Source organism: Sinocyclocheilus anshuiensis, unplaced genomic scaffold, assembly GCF_001515605.1.
Source record: "Sinocyclocheilus anshuiensis isolate Anshui unplaced genomic scaffold, SAMN03320099.WGS_v1.1 scaffold572, whole genome shotgun sequence".
NCBI classification, from domain to species: domain Eukaryota; kingdom Metazoa; phylum Chordata; class Actinopteri; order Cypriniformes; family Cyprinidae; genus Sinocyclocheilus; species Sinocyclocheilus anshuiensis.
In genome coordinates this window covers 182,204-188,184 of record NW_015555778.1, presented here as the reverse complement: position 1 = coordinate 188,184, position 5,981 = coordinate 182,204, and positions in this window count along the sequence as shown.

Below are 5,981 nucleotides of genomic sequence, written 5' to 3'. Positions count from 1 at the left end.
ACATACATTTGGAAGAAAGAAATACAGAAGGGAACAGAAAGAAAGAACAAAAATAAACAAAAAAACACCTAGATTCTATCTACTGCTCCTGTGTTTTTCAGGTATTTAAGCATATTTTCTTGCACTCTTGATTGCCTCGACCCATTTCCTAACAATACTTTTAAAGAAATATTATCAACTCCCAGCCATTGAATTAATTGAATTAATTGAAATCTCTCCCTTTCATAAGTTCCACCTTGTCATTGTGTAGCTCACACTATGACTGGATTAGACAGGTTCGAATCACGTTTCTGACCTGCTCATACTTAACGAGCTTTGGTGACCGCAACGAGCACCGATTTGGTCACGATCCGGGGGTTTTGTTGCAGACTGTGGAAATCTGTCTGCGACCAAAATCCAGCCAAAAATCCTGTAGTATGAGCCCGGCTTAATGTGAGCGACACAATGACAAGGTGGAACTAATCTAGCCAATCACAGTGCAGATGGTATAAACACTCTTATCATGCATCTTTATGAACAGACACGAAAAATTAATCATTAATCAAATCAACTAACTAGAAATAAATGTAACAAATGCATAGATTGTGTATATAATACCATTGTACTGCCATTGTTTCTGCCATATTGTCTTTTGTTGTGGTTTCTTCTTTCTTTCGGATAAAATAACTGCACAGACCAATTGAAGGGCCAGTTGATCGTCCATGCTTGAAGAAATAGCCAATAATCACTGTAATTTCTCGTGAGAATTTATGTGAGAAAACGTATTTTCGCTGATGGTGGGGAACGCCTCTTCACTGAATGTTTTGTAGTGTGTGCACCTCGTTAGTGTTGTGTTGTGTAGTATGTGCGCAGCTATGACAAGACGACGACAGATGAGAACAAATCTTGTTGCGTTGTGTGAGCAACACAGTGATTCGGCTAGTCATTCAATCCTGTAGTGTGAGCCGGCTTAAGGTGTTTACATGTCTATACTGCACTTCAATAATGCGACTAAAATAGGAATACTCCACATGTCTTAATTCGATTAGTGTTTACTTCGATTATGACTTTAGCAGGATTAAGGTAATCAAAAATCTCTGTTTACATGGTAGAGTTCTTAATCAGAGTATTGTCTTAATCGTATTAAAATCAGAGTATTGTTGTCCATTTAAACGTACTGACTGTGTCGCTCACATTATGAGATCACGTCGCGATAATATCAAACAGGTTTGAAAATATCGTAGCGTCTGTGATAGCTCGAGACAGGTTCGGATCACGTTGCTGACCTGCTCATACTTAACGAGCTTCGGCGACCGCAATGAGCACCGATTTGATCACGATCCGGGGGTTTTGTCATAGACTGTGGAAATCTGTATGTTCATGCAGTGTGCGCATGTCAAAAGATTAAATCGGATCAGAAGCTTGTGACATAAACGTGCATATCAACCCGATCACTTTATTTAGTGTTCATGTAAACACTACTTTCGGATTCGTCAATCAGAATTAATTAATTACGATGGAAACAAAAACTGTCCATGTAAACGTACCTACTGAAAGATACGCATGACAATCGCAGATTCTGCCTGATCTCGATTTATCACCTTTGCGATTTAATTTAGATTAATCGTGCAGCCCTACTATATGTATAAAAGTTATCGTTCAATGAAACAAGTTTTCAATGAAACAAGCTGTTGAAATCATTTTAACTTTGGGAGCCACTTTAGAAGGCTCAGCTAACCAGCAATGCTAAGACAGATTTCGCTTTCCATGGACAAAAAACAACCCCCTTGTCCAAATACCCGCACTTGCGGTCATTGCACTTGACCACTTATTTGACGTATTTCCTGTATTTGGTCCAAGTGTTCAAGTGAGCATGAAGACCACAAGTGTGTGTAGAACTTTTCACGAGTAAGAAAGATTAAGAAATATATTGTGATATAAATTGTGGCCATATTGTCCAGCCCTACTTCAAACATGGTATTTTGCATATGTAACTGGATTGGGTGCTGATGCAAACACTATTAAGGACAGTAATATGTTGCATATATATCAACATATAATATACACTCATTTAGATCATCAAAATATGAATCCATAGATGCAAAACATGGTGTAGGTGAGTTTACATTAACTAGTGGTTCTATGATAAGCATGGATAAAACAGTATACAATACAAAAGAAAATACAAGAAAGTAATAATCATGCACACAATGTCCTGGAGATAGGCATGTTCATTCATGAAAGGTTTTATATGAATGAATAGGAAAGAGTCAATTTTTTAAGGGCATTAAGTGTCTTTCCTTTGGGGAAATGGAGTGAGAGTTGCTCTGCCCGCATTTCGTTGAGCAATAAAACCAGTGTTATCAGATGATTTGTCATTGCTTGCCATGGTAACCATGTTCTGCCTTTTTGGGGTGTTAGTTGCTCTTTGGGGGGTGTCCACAGAACTCTAACACATAGTTTTTCTGGGTGAGGGGTTTTGCTGGATTATTGATTAAATATAATGAATAATTGTGTGTCTGATTGATCCAAATGAAAATGTACTCACCCTCATGCCATCCAAGATAGTAGTGTTTCTGCCTCACAACATATTTGTAAAAAATTAGCATTACATCACTTGCTCACCAATTGATCCTCTGCAGTGAATGGGTGCCGTCAGAATGAGAATTCAAAATGAGAGTGCATATACAGATAATGGCTTTATTGCACACCCCTTGTTCATTTGCACACCTGTGAAATTAGAGACAACAATGCATTCTTTGTGGAAAAGTTTAACTGCATGTGCATGCTGCACATATTTCTTTCCATCTTTTTGGAACTCATAATTAAATGCTTTGTCTGTGATATCCTCCAAACAGCTGCTTGCTTAGAGGTGATGAAAGCTTTAAACTTCTTGTGGTTTTCTTTGAAGAGAAGCAGACCTCGATTATAGCGCTTCATTTGTTTGTGCTGAACCGCTTTCAAATCAGCAGTTAAATAGAGTTTGAAGCAGTGCACGAAATTAACTGGAGGAATATCATTTAAAATGGATTGGTTGCTTGGAATATTTCTCTCTATACTTAATGAATGACTTCAAATATAAAGCAGTCAGCATTCCATCAGGGAACTCTTTTAGGAAAGATAAGCATTTTACGCAAGTCAGCAAGGCTGTGCAAATTTGTTGTGCACTTTATGCAAAATGCAGACAGCTGAATCAACAGAAACACTGCTTCTTTATTTCACACTAGGTCTGAAGCAGGGCTTTGTGACTGGTTGTTCACAGGTTTGAAGCAGGAAAAATATGTTAAATGCAAATAATAAAACAAAACTGACCTTATGAGTGTGCATAGTTAGATTTATTAATGTATTTTGCTTTTGATGTCAAAAGTCCAAACAAACCATACAGTATTTTGACACAAATATAAGTCATTTACCAATAAGGTTAATGTCCTGTGTGTTAGTTTGGTAAAACACACCAATTATGCATTTACAAAATAAATAATATTCCACTGAAATGTCCGTAATTTTGCATGTTAAAAATATAATTTATTGAAGTGAATGAAAGAAACATTTTGAAGCAAAAATATATGTATATTATTATAAATACATATAAATTCTGAAGTAGAAAGACTATATATATTTGCTATACACTCAATACACAAGAGGAAGGAGTTTGCATCCATCATACATTTTGTGTTACATTAGATACTGAGGACTGGCAAGTCAGAGGGAGTTTTTCGAGAGAAAGAGTTTCTCATATCCCAGCAAATCCCCCATAGGCCCACACTGAGCCTAGCGGTATATTCTTTTACGATCAAGGTGCCTTTCATGGTCATATATGCTATTATACTCATAAAATGCTTGAAATTAATAACCTATCTGTGGTAATACACTTTTAAATAAAGCATTAATGCTAAAGATTTGCTTTATTACTGTAGGCTGGGTGTGCAGAGCACTATTTTCTCTTAGAGCCCTGCTTAATTTATATGCCAGGTTGACAGTGTCATCAGATAGGTTTTGCAATGCACTAGAATTCTATGATTCAATTAGGCTTTCATGCCTTGGCTGCACGGTTGGCTCACTGGCGTTAATTTATATGCCAGGTTGACAGTGTCATCAGATAGGTTTTGCAGTGCACTAGAATTCTATGATTCAATTAGGCTTTCATGCCTTGGCTGCACGGTTGGCTCACTGGCATTTGATAAGTAGCCCATTTAAAAAGATAGATGTCTCTGAGCACAGAAATGCTCTGTAAATGATTCCACACCGCTATCTGCTTAGTGCTGAATATAAGACTGTGCGTTCCAGAAAACACGATAGAGAGCCGATATGCATTCATCATGGAGGAAATTTAACAGTAACATTTCAGACAATTTTCTGCGTGCCCCATGCAGGGTTAGTTTGGTGTGATCAGCTGTGCGACTGGTGTTCACTTTTGCAAATTTGATTGATCCTTCAGTAGCATAAATGAGGTGATGTGGCTCAGATTTAAAAGGAAAACATGAAAAATAGTAGGCAAGAATTCCACAACACAGTTTCATCATAAAATCTGAATGCTAGTCTATGTTTAATTTTCTTATTCTGTACCTGTAAGTAATTACAGATATCTTAATATCATCATGTTAGATATTTGTATTGAGCAAATTAAAATTGATCCACTGCAGTGAATGGGTGCCATCAGAAAGAGAGTTCAAGCAGCTGATAAAAACAATAATCCACAGGACTTCGGTCCATCAATTAACGTCTCGTGAAGCGAAAAGCTGCATGTTTGTAAGAACATCATCATTAAGGCGTTTTTAACATTAAACCATCACTTCGTTTTCATCACATCATTTGTTTCTCTGTTTCTGCTAGGATTTACACAAGCTTCAGTCTGGATCCAGAACACCTGAGAAGAGATGATGCCAACCCCTCAGAGGACCTCAGATGATGCCAACCCTGAAACAACATACAGAACTAACACATTTTGCTATAAGTTTGATTGCATCATATAATAATTGCTGTTAATAGTGTTCATCGTCTATTTTATTACATCTTAAATTGATTTTTCCGTACATTTCTGCCATATGTACATTAACTGACAGTCACCACTGATAAGCTACCACTAAATATTGTAGAAACTTAATTTGCTGTAAAGTTGCTTTGCAATGATTTGTATCATGAAAAGCGCTGTACAAATAAACTTGACTTGACTTGACTTGACTTCTGGCCAAAATTTGTCCATAATCTATAATAATACATCCTTCAGTTAAGAAGTGGAGTCGTGTGGATTACTTTGCTGTTTTATCTTTGCTGTTGTACTCTCATTCTGACGGCACTGTAAATTTCTCCAAATCTGTTCCAATGAAGAAACCAACTCATCTACATCTTGGATGGCCTGATTTCGTTCAGATTATGAGTGGTTTATATACATGCCTGTGAATCATTTGGGTAATCTCATTTTTTAACACTTCTCACTTTTTTCTTCCACTTCTTTGTTTGTTATCGAATGGCATACCACCACTAAGGTCTTATCCTCATTAGCTGCTTCATGAGCATTACTTTTTCTCATGCTTAAGTCTACAAAAGAGTTTTCTTCATATGAAAGTGTACAAGTGCTTCTTTTTTATCACAGTGTTGCGTGGTTGCTTTTTGATGAAACTGGCTATCATTGTTGTCATGAATCGGTTTTATGATTGCATTGACCTTGCCCTGTATCACTAAATGGCTCAACAACTGTGATGGATTCTAAGCAATAGTAAACTATGCTAAGCACAACTGTCCCTCTCAAACCAGCTATAGTCTCAGACACAGGGATGAAATCTTTTTTTGAGGGTCTGGCTACTCTTGCGTGCTGACAAACAGGCTGTGTCCAAAAGCAAAATGTAGTGGTAATTTGTTTGAGCACTCCGACTGGACTCTTATATAAAATATCACACTTATTTCAAAGTGCCATTAAGCACATTTTTGCAATCCATTGTTGTCTTGTGACAAGCATTAAAGCATCATGACTTTCTTGAATTCTTTAACAGCATTTCTGACGT